We start from the raw sequence: 13,964 nt of genomic DNA, 5'->3' as shown, positions 1-13,964 counted from the left end.
TTACCTGTGATATAAATTTTTAATCATAAGATTGACAGTCAGATGCTCCTATTAAGTTTAAATATTTTTACTAAAACTCTTCATCCAGTAGTTGTGAGTTTTAGCAACTGGTTTATAAGCAAACAACACGAGTGCCTGTTTTATGCATAATCTAAACCATAGTAAACATAGTGAAGTATATCACAGAAAAAAACTTTAAATAATTTTTGCTGGAAGATATGTGATTCTGTTTCCACTTCTGAGATCTCTAAACAAGAGTAGATTTACTGGTGTAGAGGGAGAAGTTAAAGTCACGTTTGGCTGGCTGGTGTGGGAACTCCTGTGTCCGGTGGCTTTGTACAGCCTTCCTGTCCTTCCGTCATTAGACTGAAGCTATAACTGCTCCTTTTACTGATATGGTGAGAGAAGAAATGTTAAAATATCCCTTCTCTTATGTCAGGAGCAACCTTGTCTGTATGATGTCACTACCTGTGCTGAGAATATTAGGAGGCAATGATTGCCGGTGAATTGTGAGTCAAGTGTTTTGCTTCAGAGGCATCATCACTGATGATCAGCATGGGGAGAGGCAGGTGTGAGAGAGAAAATGTACTTGATTTAAATGTGTACTTCTATTAAAAACTGATAAGGAATGAAATCAGAGACTTGTATAGGAACCACAGAAAGAACATCACTGGAACTTAAAAGGAAAAGAAACACTCCCAAAATAAGGGTCAGGGGGTTCTTTAATGTCCTCTTACAACAGGCAAATTGCTGAAAGAATGTAAACTATCCCAGTGTTCTGGTTGATCCATTTGTACCAGAGTGGCCTTTTCTGAGAGCCTATGGATCAAATTAAAGATCTCAACTAAACCTGCGAACTGCATCATCCAATGACCTGCAGAACCAGGGTGTCTCATACTTTTGCTAGCAGCAAAGCTCCTCAGCAGCCAATACGCAGCTAAAGTGAGGCTGCAAAGTCTGCCCTTTTCTCCTGTCCCTGACCATGCATGTCCGCCTCCTCATCTCCACGCTACTTGAAGAATTTGAGGGAGGTGATCTGACTGAAAACCAGCTCAGCAAAAGAAAGAAGTGGTTCATCTTCAGCCAAACTAATAGTTTCCTGGAGACACTCACCTTCTGGTTGCACAAATGCCAGCAGCAAGACAACAGAGAGGGACAGAACAGCATGGCTGGGATTGCATGGCTCCCCCAGGGCAGAGGACAGGACCACAGCAGCTCAAATTCAATTTAACTTCAGCTGCTCTTCTCAAACTGCGCTGAAAGAGCTGCAGAACTATAACTGGGCTATATAAAAGTATGAAGGGCAGAAAGTTGGCCCAAAAATCCATTAGCCAGAAAAGATTATGAGGAAAAAAATTGGGATGTTATTTCTGTAGTCTGCAAGTTTTAACTGAAAATTACGTAACTTCTTTTGACTTGTATAAATCAACTTTAAAAAAAATAGCTTTGATGTTTAAGTGTTTAAGGAGCTCAGACATGCAATAGCTGGCTCTGGCATTTTGCAAGAACTTCATAAAATAGCTTAAGACCATTTGTATTTGTTGTTGTAAACTCATTCTGTAGCTTATCTCCGGAGTTTATTGCCACCCATCTACCTTTAGCATTTTGGATGGCTGCCTACCACTGGAGCATGTGTGTGCCTTCCCTCCAAAGGGCAGTGCCTCCAGAATTCCCTGGCTGCTCCGCAATTTTCTTTTATTAGAGGCTATAAGAATAGTTGTACTAGGTCATATTGAAGATCCATCTAGCCCACTATTTGTCTCATTCAGTAGCCAAAAGCAGGTGTTTAAGAAAAGCATAAGGACAGAACAAACTGCTCATGATACTTCCCTGATTTGTCTCAGGATCAACTTTGACATTTAAGAAGGCCAGGGATCATGAGTGTATGAAGTGGATCAGAGCATAGGTATGCTTAGCCCACCTCTGGTTTTGATCACAGTTTGACTGTGAGAATACATGGCTGATTTTGTGAATGCTACACATTCTAATAGCATTATGGTAGCATCACATAGCTAGTGATGGGGAAAAAGTCTTAACGAAACAAGAAAGCTCACTTGGCAACAGTTACGCTCTAATTTCATTTGCTCTGGAAAGCTGCACTGTGTAGGTGACAGAGTATCTAATGGTTGTTGTCCTCAGTTCTGATATGCTTCAGAGTTTTGTGAGGTAGCAAAAGCTTCTTGGTGAGTCTGCCAAGACTTCCACAGTAGTGGCTGGCAGTGCTACTGCCTGGAGCTGGCCTCTAGTGATTTATAGGTATCATCCTGTACACAGACAGGGGCTTATATCCTCTCTTGACTATGTTGATTTGATTTGATGGAGGAAAAGAATTGTCTGGAAGAATAAAAGTAACCATATCTATCACCATGGAAGACACATCAAGAGACAATGTCCAACTATCAAAGTTGCTAATTGCACCTCTTAGCTTTCTGCTGCACAAACCAAAGCCCAGTTGCCCGTAAGTGGAAAGACACCCAGCTGGATTTAAACATTCTGCCTTTCAGGAAGGAGAAGGTCCTGTTCATATAGATTGAAATCTGTCTTCTCTCCATCATGCTACAGGATTTGGCCTGGCCGTGCACAGCCCTGCTTAGTCCCACTGGTCCTCTGCCTTGTTTCCCTTGGGCCACAGCAGGAATAACAGTATGTTTGGTTTCGCTGTTATGGCAGTGGGGAGAAGGAGCTCTAAACTCTCATTTCCCTCCTTCCCATTAATTCTACTTCTTCCCATAAAATTCTACATGGATGATATGCTGGGTGTACAGAGGCTGTGTGGCTTGGGGAGAGAGGGGTGCACTGCGGTAGGAAGCCCTGTACTACGGGAGAATGCAGGAACAAACAAGCTGTATTCAGACTTTAAAACCCCACCAACTCTCAAAGATGAAAGGAAAAGGCCTAACTGTTATTGTATCCATTATACTATACTATACTATACCCATTATTGTACCCACCTACTGTAACAGATCTCTTGGGTAAACAGTCACTGCCATAGTATAACAAGTAAAATCTCTGTAGTATGAATCTAGAAATAATTATGCAAATTAAAGCATTTACTCTAGTAGTCAGGATCAGGTTTTGCAATGCAGATGGAATGAAAGTGAAAAATTTCTTTCTAAACTTACGCTTTTTCTCTGCTGATTGCTGTATTTTCCCTCAGACTTGGGCTTATGCAGCTCACTGGCAAATAGATCCTTTCAGAGAGCCCAGATGGGCAGTAAAAGGATGACTTGAGAAAAACGTTTCCAAAAGCTATTCTCAAGGCACCTAACATGTAGCAGCTAGAAGAAAGACAATAACATGTGCAAGACACTCTTAATCCAAATCCCAGTAATGGAGTTACATGATAGGCTGCAGCCTCTTGCCTCTTAATTTATAAAGGATCAAGTGGTATTAGAGCCAGTCAGCTATGCATCATAAAGTGCTCATCACAGCACGTCAGCATGTAAAAAAATGCCACTCCACAGAGAATGGGGAATAAATTCATCATTTGTCTTTTAAGTAGCTATTCAAGGAAGCTGATCAGCATGTTCTTGTCTGTGACTGAGGAATGTTGTTTATGCTCAAAGAAATGGTGTGTGACTTTCATGAAATGGTTTAGATACAGATTCTGGGCAAAATAGAAATGCATGAAACCAATAAAACAGTTATGTTCATTGTCTGGAAATGCACTGTTAATCTTAACGCTAAGGCAACACTATTAATTATCTGTTCAGCAAATAGCACAACTATGTAAAAATGCTAAATTTCATTTTGAATATATGCATCCTTTATATCCTTATATGTATGTGTGCATGTTGGCATTTCTGGAACTACCTACTATGGCCTATTACTGCATAGTATGTTACGGATCTACACAGTCTTTTTGGAATACGCACTATGGACGGTATTCTGTGTTTGCAGGACTGATCTCATAACCAGTTTCTTTTCAGCTATTTCCCACAATAATGCTATAGAGCTAAGGGCCACAAAACCCCTTAAAAAAACTTAAGAGAAAACAAAAAAAAGGTCTAAAAACTTGTAAAAATTTTATTCCAAGGCTGTCAAAGGAAGAAACAAAATACATGATTTTAAGCACTTGCCTTTGTTCAAAGAATGTGAAAAGAAGTTTTACAAGTTACTTCTGCTTGTCCAGAATTTGCTCCCTTAACTGGTCTCCAGAAGTTCTGTTCATGGACAATGACAAAGATGTCAAGTTTATTCACCTGGGATTTATCAAATAAAGTCTCATCCCACATTTAGGCAATCACTTTCAAGCCTATCCGTTTAAAGTTAGGTATCTACATCTGTGTTTAGGTTCCCACATAAAACTGACAAGATTTTCAGCACTTACTGTCCATGGGCAATGCAGATGGTCAGCATTCTTCAAAATCTCTTTTATTGCTCTGAATATGAGCCATTAGTTCAAATGATGGTTGCAGATGATAAGGAAGCTCTCAAGCATGTAAGAAAGGGATGGAGTGATTAATGGAAAAGCAGAGAACCTTCTTATCCCATCCAAGGTTACATCATCCCTTTATTTTGCTGCAATTTTCATATAAATTGCCATCTTCTGACCTTTCTTTTTGGCTCATGTGCCTAAGGAGATTATGATTTTGGAAGTATCTTTTTTTTTTTTTTTTTTTTTTTTTTTTTTAACTGCCACAGATTGGCCTTCTATAGCTTATCTTCAGGATCCCTACTCTATTTGTTCATCTTCCTCAAAAATCCATTTTTTTTCCTGGTACTCTCAGGGAAACACAGCAAAAATGCCTCTTACTGAGAGTTCCAGCATCTGCTATTGTCCCCAGACAGTCAGCTGAAGTTTGGAGAGTATTTAGTATAAGGCAGTGCAGCAGTACAGGAAAATATATACTGCTATCAACAAGGGCTATGTCGTCTCTTCCTTCCACTCTCACTCTACACAAGTCTGTGCTATACATATGAGAGAAACAGATTTTTTGCCTAGAGAACTTAGCAGTGAGTTAAGTTTTACCTTTACTTCTAGGTAAAAAAAAAAAAAAAAAAAAGCCATAGGCATTAGTCACCAGGCCAGAGTTCAAGCACAGGATAGAGGAAAAGTCTCCACTTTGGGAAAAGTTTAAAGAAAATGATTTGTCTGAAAGAAGATTTGAAAGAGAAGAATGGAGAAATGCATGAGTCTATGCATGAAATCTGGGAGCAATTCATTGTGTGAAGACCTGTGTGTAGCTTTGTTTTTATTCCAGGGGAACAGTGACCATACCAATCAGGTATCAAAACCAATGAATTTTGCTTGATACTGGGCACTGTTCTGAGCACTGTTAGATGAGGAGCTTAGCTGACCTAATCACCTGCCTGCCTTAGTCAATGGAGAAAGGCAGACACCCTCAGGGTGATCCACATTGCATGGTGTCTCTTCATTGTTAAAGAAGCAGCCTACATATGGTTGGTAGGGAGACTGCCCAGGCTTATGATAGTATTCTCCTATATAGACAGATGCCTCCAAATTGCTCATTCTTGAAGGAGTTTTATAATACTAACCCATAAACTGCAGTAAATATAACTGTCTTAGAGTACTGTCTATTTCTGCTAGACAAATATTTCTTGTGGGATAAGATCATTTATCTGGGGTAGAAAAGTTTCTTTTTGTAACTATTATAGTTCCTGTGGTTGCTGTATCGTGAGATCACCCACATGAAGAAAATGTTTATTGGATTGTTTGAGTGATTGCTTCCTTTCTTGCATTTTTGGCAAAGCTTTTGGGCACTGGAAGAAGTAAATGGACCAAAAAAGTCTTATTCACCTCCCCACCCACATTGTCAGCCATGATTATATCAGCCATGATATAATAACACATGTTTAAACATTCTGTAAGTAAGGAAGAATTTTAATGGGTGATAATGGTGGAAGTTTATGGTATAGCTTGTGACTAATTTTGCAGTGCCTGTGGAAAGGGTATTAGATGGCTCAGAGAACTGAATAAGGGCTCTGGATCATTTCAACAGCCAACAAAAAATAGCAGCGGTTTACAGTCCAGTAACTATATAGTAATTTATTTGCTGTAGATTTCCCTTCTAGTGTGGGTGATGGAAGACCACAGCCATATTCAGCCACCTTGTAGGGGATGCAAAAGGCTGGACACATAGGGATGCTAGCCTTTCCACAGAGCAGGTGTCTGTTTAAAGCTCGGTCTTGCTGGGGCATTGGAAATACATAGGGGTTTGTGGAGGTATATGGCTAGGTAATGTTTACACAGTGCTATGAAGATACAAAGTGCTGTAAGAGTGTTGTCTTTGTTGTTTTTCATATGTTAGTAAATATAAAAGGCTATGAATCCTGATGTTAATCTGATCTCGTTATTTGCCAAGTGCAAGCTTAACTTTCAACAGCATCCTCAGCAGCAGAATATTTATTTAGTCTGTAACAGAGAGACACTGCTATTTGCTTTTCTCACTATTTGTACAGATCTGGTTATAAGAGGAAACCTTTCTGTGATATTCATCACATTGCTTTTTGATTTAATTTTAGGGCAGCTCCTCAGTTACAACTTGGTTTTTGTTTCTTTTTCCATGTAGTTAAGAAATGGATGAGGACCATCCCTCACTCCTCTGCATCTCAGGTTAGCAAAAAGCCGGAAAGGAAAGTTTCTCCCCTGAATTTGAGTGCCTTGCCTAGGGGACAAAGGATAGGGTATCTCTACAGTTGATGCAGTAAGGCCCTTGGCCATGGGCTGCCTGTCTGCTGTTCTGCACAGCACTAGGGACATGGTGCTGGAGGACTGGGGCTGTGCCCCTGGATATCTCTCTCGCTCCCACATAGCAGAGGTTCTTGGAGAAGATTCATGGACAAGCAGTCTAACTGCTGAAGTTTAGACACCCAGGCTGGGAAACTTATCTCTCTGGACTCCCTTCAAATTTGGTAAAGAGACATACGTCCTCTGAGTCACTTCCAGAGGAATTTGTTCCCTTCCAAGTACTTGACAGCACACTTTTTGCAAGTAGGTGGTGTATTAAACACCTAATTTCACTGTTTAGAATTAGTGAAATTGATAGCCTGTGTATGTACTTGCAAGGCAGATTTCGTGTCCTGAAGCAGAAGATTAACATAATAAAGATCTAGACAACAATGACCAAACAAGCAGTTTGTTAGGATGCTGAGTTGTGCGTATGCTGTTATTACATGATCTTTTATTGATCTTCATGCGTCACCGATCAGTTCCAGCTGTCCAGGGCAGATAGAAAACAGCCACAAGGAAGGCAGATGTTGAGTGATGAGGTGCTACTGGTGTTTATCCGAATTCCATTTTACAATAAAATCTCTAGAAGTTGTATGCCTCAGGACTCCTGGAGGCACTCAAGTTACAGTAAAAAGTCTCCAACAGCTCAAGAGCTCTTTTGTAAGAATATCTCTCTTTTAATGATGGACTGCTTTTTCCACTGCTTTGAAGTTACACATGGGCAAGAGAAGGAAGGGACTGCTTGTAGAGCATTAGAAATCCACACTAGCTTTTGTCACTTAAGTCCACTTAGACCTGTATGCTAAAAAAACCTATCAAGCACTTCCTTCCCCACTCTACAATTAAATGTCCTTAATGCAACCTCCACTCCTGTGGTGCTGGCAGAGATCCTTGTCTGACGTCTTCCTGTCCACCTCTGTGGAGGGAAGTTGTCAGAAGGGATGTCTGTACCTGGGAATGGAGCACAGTGCTAAGATTCCCCCGATGGTGGAGACACTCCCAAGCCATGCACACTTACCAGTTCAAGTCCCAAATCATATTGACTGAATTCACATAACAGTGCATCTGAAACAAGGGTGGTAAAACTTGGTTGCAGTGCCATGTGAACACAGACTGCTTTGGGACCCGAGCGCTGTCATATCCAGATACTTCCTTCAACTTCCACAGCACTTCTAGTTCATATTAAGGGGTTGTCTCCAGGTATCTTTGGCTCCTTTGAGGCTCTGATTTAGATTTTGTCATACTTATGAAGCATAGCATATCCCTAACAGGCAGGATAAAGTGGCTCTCAGGGCCAGGAAGAACACAGTCTGATCCTGGCATGAGTGGTTGCATGGTAATCATTAATCTCACTAATGGGAATGTTCCACATAATCTGCTCTGGGTTTTCTAGTGCCTCCTGGTCCCCTCCTTTTCCACATTAAATAAGAACAGGATTATGATGGAGAGTAGTATTTTTTTTTCTGTGGAGAAAAGAAAAAGCTAGAACCAGTCTATAAATAGCTCAAATCTGACAGCCTTAATGAAAATAAGCTTCATGTCTATATAAACTAAGCTCTTTCTCAGTAATAATTATAATAATTTCCATATAATCCACAGGCAAGTCCACATGACAGAGGGTATTGTTCAAGGTGGAAATTGCCTGTGTCTACACCTCTGTAGAAGAGAAACAGTTGTGGGAGGAGTGCATAGATGTGACATCAAACTTGGCATCTTTGATCTTGATCACAACTTGAAGGGTGAGTGAGAGAAGCCATTACATAACCGGAACAATTGTCAAGGAGGACAGTATGCTGGTCATTCCAGTATTGGCTTTGTTACAGCTGAATTAGAACCCAGCTTGGAAGCAGGCTGATAGAAACTAAGAGAAAACTTTACAAAAATGGAGGTGAGGAGCAGGAAGAAATCAGGGAGAAAACTTCTATGTTTAGGAAGCTGCTGCAAGAAGTTTACCAAGTTAGGGACTTTTCCAGGCGTGTGCAAGTCATTTGAAATGAGTTTTCACTTTGCAGAAAGACGTCATTCTGAACTCTCCTTATGTTCTCATGCTACTGCCTATGTAAGGAAAGACTCGGACCCGAGGAGCACAGCAGTTCACATCTTTCATTAGACCAAGTTGTTGGGCTTTTTTTGTGAGAGGTTCTCCGTCCATGCCTGGAAAAAACTACTGAAATTTCTAGGAAGTGGGAGTACTTTGTAGGACAGCTGCCTACGGGTGTGAGAATGCAAGGAGAGCCTGACAGTTTTTATTTCTAGAATGGTCCTTCTAGCCACTGTTGTCACTGCAGTTCTCTTCTTTTTGACAGCAAGGGCAAATATGATCATGGATCTGATTCCTGGGCACAGAACAGTCTGCCTGCATCCCCACACTTCAGTGGCTTCATGCCATTAACCTAATTGTATCAGACAGTGCAGCCTTTGACTTACATCTCTGACTAGTAAAACTACATTAAACTTTGTAAAATTGAGCAATCCAAAAAAGTTTTTTGTGGACACCTTTATTAGTAATTAATTAAGGAACAGATTGTGAACCTACTGAATTTGGTGCATGTCTAGGTAGCAGTTGGCTTATTAATGGAAGAAAAGATTTAAGCAGTTTAGCCCATAAAATGAATGTTCACATGACTGTGTTATAACTATAGATTAAAATAAAACTGAAATAAATTATGAATTCAAATTTTAGTCATCAGACTGTCATTCTCACCTCTTCCCACACAGCAGGGTCCACTGGTATGTGCATTTTACACTTGCAAAATCTGAGGCATCTGCAAATCACAGAAAACTGAAAATGATTAGTATAACAAAAATGTTTTATTTATAGAAGCGTACCACATATTTATTATTTACAGTTTTCTATTCAATAAACACAAGCCCTACCACAGAGACAGTGATGAAATACAGTGATATTGTCCTTCATTCCACATTGATGCCATTATCAGTGAGATTTTTGCTTTTCACCAAATGGCTTTCACAGTAAATGGCACTTCTTAAAGGGACACTGGCAACCTGAAGTGCACGTGGTTTCAGAAATTAATTAAAAGTATTTTCAGATTGTGCAGCCTTTCATTCTTCCTGCAGTTGGTGGCTTTGGTTTTGGGTTTTGTTTTTTTGGGTTTTTTTTTGTGTGTTTTTTTTTTGTTTGTTTTGTTGTTTTTTTTTTTTTTACATTCAGCTATAGCTTCTTCCCTTCCTTGTTACCATATCAAAGATGTATACAAGTTCAGGCTATCATCCTGTAATGCTGAAGTTGAGGCAAGCTTAGCCAGGAACTCCAGCTGGTGCAGGACCTAACCCATGTTGTATGCTCCACAATGAATGAACAGGAATGTGTACATGTGTACAGGAATGTTTGTGTACAACAAAGAAACCATGCCCAAGCCCAAGATTTTCTGTCCCTTTCAGTTACAATAATCCCCAGTGGTACTTGTGGCTATATCAAACAAACCATTTTCTAGGAAAAGTAGTTTTTTTACAGTGTCTTACTGAAGTTCAGACATACTACATTTAGACTTTAAGTAGTTTGTCCCACTGAGATAACATGTATATGGTGTGCACTAGCTCATGCACATAAGGCATTATCCTTCTTTTTCTAAGCCATAGTATTGCTTGTTAAAACGCAATGCCTTCACAGAGATGGTACATCTTCCCCTTCCTGACCCAGTCCATGAAAAAGACACCCAATAAAACCAGGCAGGACTATGAAACAGATTGACTCAAATGAACAGAAGGGATTGAAGACATCTAGAGTAATGAGAGCACAATCCTAACCCCAAGCAGAGCCCAAGAGAAAAGAGCTGCCTGTGAAGCTCATGAGAGGGTTGGTTTTGCTGGTTGTGTTAAACACAATTCATTTGCAAATGGCAATGTGAATTCCCAGTTATGTTACAATGAAAACAGATCTATAGAAGTTTTTTTTCCTAACCTGTACTGATCTGTGCTAGTGTGTACCAAATCCTTGACTAGAGTGAATGTGTGTAAATCCTTTGAATTAGCTTATCTACACCAGCTCAGGGCCTAGACTTTAAGAGCTATGCCTATACTGGACCATGGCACATGGACCTGTGTTTGTCCACACTGGCTGTGTGCTTTTCAGCAGTTTTAGCATGTACCATCTAGAAGCACAGCGCCATCAAACTGCCTATCACAATTTGGGTGACAGCACAATCTTTCCATCTGGAATTAAAGACAAAGCCAGATATTCTGGGGGGAAAAGATAATTTATTTAGGTAGACGTAATTCATTCTATGTCTGTTGCCCGCAGATCCAGAGGTCAAACCTTTCACTGTCTGGTGTATTTACACAGATGTAGCCTCACATGCCACTGGTTGACATGCACACCATCTAATCTAAACTGTTCTGTAGTTTAGTACACTACAGAAATAACAGGTGTAGTACTGTATGTGAGGAAAATCACAGGGATAAGCAGCAAGGTTACATCAGATGTTTGCACTTTTATTAAAAAAAATAATTGAAAAGCAAGAAACAAGGAACTTCACCCCTTTGCCTCCGGAGCTTTCTATAGGCTTATAAAAGTAAGGACTAACAATGCAATACTAAAAATGTAAGGACTAAAATGCATGAGCATTAGAAATTCTTTTCAGAAATAGCCTTTTGAGTTTCTAAGCAAATTTCTGTAAACTGTGTTTCCTGTTTGTTGTAAGTATTGAAATGAATTTGCAGTCTGCTAAAACAGTGGAGTTCTCAGCATCTGACTTGGCACTTGGGAACAGAAATATCTCCCATTGATCTCATTGATGTTGGCTAACAGCCAACATGAATTTTCTTCAAAAGCATTCTGAGTTCATAATTGTGAGTATTCAGCAGTTCATAAAACATTACTGAGAGCTACTGAGAGCTATTCAGTCAGAGAATGATCCCATGAGAGCTGTATGTCCTAAACACCTTGAATTTTGAACATAAAAATTCACATTGAGCTGTTCAGAAATAAGATATTAAAAATATTCATTCATAGGAAGTATTTAATGAGTAATTTCTTATGGTAACAATTGAAAACTCACTCTTCATATGTCCTGGGATCTCAGTACTGTGCTGGGAAGGTCAGTGCTGCTGAAGGGAATAGCCTTCAACAGGCTTTGCAACCCCAACTATATATACCACCAGTGACTACTCCCTGTGATGAGACTGGTGAGAAGCAGTGATCCTGTTCTCCTCCCTTTGCTTATAAACAGCCGATCCAGTCTAGCTCCATATCATTAGTAAAGATTTAGATAGCCGTAGTAATCTCTACAGTTTTATCTGAGAGTGCCACCACACCTGGGAGGTTTATACGGTTTTATACTTTCCATGTACAAATCAGTGAGCTACAGAAATGCCTGAGCCCAGCGACTTGTTACTTAAATACCTGACTTAGTGTAGATAAACAGCTCACCCAGAAGCTCGGGTGTGCGATTGAATGGTCAGGAAAGGAACGTAATAACTCTAAGAGGTCAAGGCTTCCATCTAGTGGTAAAACTAAAAGGTGCAAAAGGAGCAGATCACGGGAATGAGGATGCCTGAGGTCCTTCTGTGCATCCTCCTTCTTGTTCCAAACCGTAGCTGACTGAAGAGAAAAGCAAGAAAATGAAAGGAGAAAAAAAATCCAGGCAAGCCACAGCATCCCCGAGGTTTGGGAGAAGCGGTGTAGAAGGGGTGAGTGGTTTTTTTACTTAAAGCCAGTCAGGACATGCTGCAGATGTATTGGCACTAGTGGGGGGTGCACTGCATGAGCTGTGAGCCCGACCCATGGCCTCAGGCATGGCAGAAAGCAAAGCCTGGTCTCTGCACAGAAATCTATATTTTCAGATTTCATTTCTCAGAAAAAATGTGTCTGTCGTGGAGGGTGAGGAGAATGACGGTTTCCAGGTAACGTTCATCCTGTCAAGACCTCTTGATAATCTTTTTTCTCTCACATGGTTTAGAGTTGTAATCTGGCTCATAATCACTTCTGCAAGGATATGCCAAAGAGATGGAATAAACAGAGCCCAGCTTGAAAAGTATAATGACATTATAGGCTCTTCGACAACAGTGAACTCTGAAAAAAAAGAGGTCTGTGACCTTGTGGAGGTTGCTTTTGCAAGATTAGCCTACCTCTTTCCCCCTCTGACCCTTCCCCAACCCTCCCAAAACACCACCCCCCCAGATACTAGAGAACAATTCTTGATATCCACAGTCACACATCCAGACACACTGTGGAGGAATCTAGGTGCACATTTCATAAGCACATCAATAGCCATAACCATATTCACTATGCAAAAAAACGAAGAGCAGTGACACTTGAGTGATAAAAGATAGTGTTCTGCATACTGTTGAAGTCAATAAGGGGAACTGAAGTGAATTAAATTGAAATATCAAGTCAGTTTCAGCTGCCTCATGTTTTCAGACAATTGGATTTCTCTTTATGCAGGAAGAATTATGGATGATAGATTGCAGTTCATTTCCACTGCAGCAAATTCTTCTGGATGTTCCTGTTGTATCCGCTTAACTCTAGTGTATGTGTTAATGCTCCTCCATAAAGTCCTTGCTGACTGTGTTTTGATTCAGAAATGCAGTGACCTTTGCTTGCTGCCGGGTCTGGGAATGATTTGATCTGTTATTTTGGCCTGTTAACTTCCGTAACTACCACAGTTTCCTGGAGATGCTTTTTCTTAGTAATGATTTTAGAAAAAAAAAATGCAAGAGGAATGCTGGCTACCTCAATCCTTTCCATTCTCACAGTCCATTTCAGTTTGCATTGATGGTCAGATTACAGACCTGTAAGACTCAGCTGTTTCAGTTCACCAGAGTTCACATAAATATTTTCTTCTGTTTCAGTCAACCTAGCTTCAGTTCCCTCCTGCCAGATCTGGAGGTCTCAGAAAAAAACATAGCACCTCTGCATTTTTCCCAGTTTGGGTCAAAAGCACATGTTCTGCCTGATTTCAGGGCACAGACATAAATCTCCATGTTCCTTTGAGCACAGACTAAGTTGACTTGAAAGCTTTGTGAATTTATTGAGTAGTTTAGCCTGGAAATTGTCATCTGGCTTTGCAGATTACTGCAAACATTTTGCTAAACTGTAAATCCAATTTAACATATGTGTCCACCAGCACGTATGTCCCAGTGTTTTTTCTGACCTGAGTGAAATCTTACCCAGGTACTTTTCCTGAGACCTTTCAGGTTGCTTTATGAACATGAGTAGATAAAGCTTTAGTTATTTTTGGTTTACTTCCTGTAGTATTATTGGTGAGCCATCTCAAAGTTTCTTAAAACTTGTGAACCCACTGCAAGCAGT

General features: G+C 40.3%; 1 protein-coding gene across 1 annotated transcript in view; it reads right to left on the bottom strand.

Annotated features, from left to right (window-relative positions):
* Positions 1–3,211, bottom strand: part of FAM124A (family with sequence similarity 124 member A) — a 55,306-nt gene extending 52,095 nt beyond the window's left edge. The window contains exon 1 of the mRNA XM_074931685.1: positions 3,123–3,211. The gene's annotated coding sequence lies outside the window, so the exon portion shown is untranslated. The remainder of the gene's footprint in view (positions 1–3,122) is intronic.
* Between the last annotated feature and the right edge of the window lie 10,753 nt (positions 3,212–13,964).

The sequence above is a fragment of the Athene noctua genome, chromosome 1, assembly GCF_965140245.1.
Source record: "Athene noctua chromosome 1, bAthNoc1.hap1.1, whole genome shotgun sequence".
Taxonomy (NCBI): Eukaryota; Metazoa; Chordata; class Aves; order Strigiformes; family Strigidae; genus Athene; species Athene noctua.
This window is presented reverse-complemented; position numbering and strand designations above follow the sequence as displayed.